Source organism: Macrobrachium rosenbergii, chromosome 4 (genome assembly GCF_040412425.1).
Source record: "Macrobrachium rosenbergii isolate ZJJX-2024 chromosome 4, ASM4041242v1, whole genome shotgun sequence".
In the NCBI taxonomy this organism is placed as follows: Eukaryota; Metazoa; Arthropoda; class Malacostraca; order Decapoda; family Palaemonidae; genus Macrobrachium; species Macrobrachium rosenbergii.
In genome coordinates, this window is record NC_089744.1 from 63,593,121 (window position 1) to 63,593,764 (window position 644).

The following is a 644-nucleotide window of genomic DNA, read 5'->3' on the forward strand; positions in this document are numbered from 1 at the left end:
ATTTTGTAGGGTGTATTTAAAACTAATAACAATAGTTCTTTTTATCTTTGCAAAGGTTACTGGCTGATGAAAGCTGCTTGATGCTATTTTAAAACCATTTAATTAAACAGTGTTCTTACTACCAGTAAATTGCCTATTCATTCTAATGAATCTCTTCATTGCATAATCTATCCTGTGCATTACAATAATAAACTATTGCCTAGTTTGTTAATTCGAGACTATCTTTTCGCGTACACTATAGTTGCCAGTTATTTTAGGATTATTTTTAGTCCTCGAATCTGCCAGCAGGTGTCCTCGGATTTTTTTCTTTTCTGAAGTATTTTCATAAAAAAAAAATAAAAGTGTATCTTTAAATAACATTTTCAAATTAAGCTCTTGAACAAACTACATTATTTTAGATCTCCACCTTTTCTCACTGTATTCAGCTGAATTTAGGATTTGCAATAAAAATATCTTCTTATGGGTCTAAATATTATATGTATAGGCTACCAAGCACAGAGTTTAAGACTACAGTAATACCATTTCGAAAGCTTCATGTCTCTATACAGTTGTTAATTTTGTGGCTATATGTACTGGGTAAGGATTATGCTAATTTATTTAAAGCACTAACAAATTAACGACGATAGTTTCAAATCTGGAAAAAC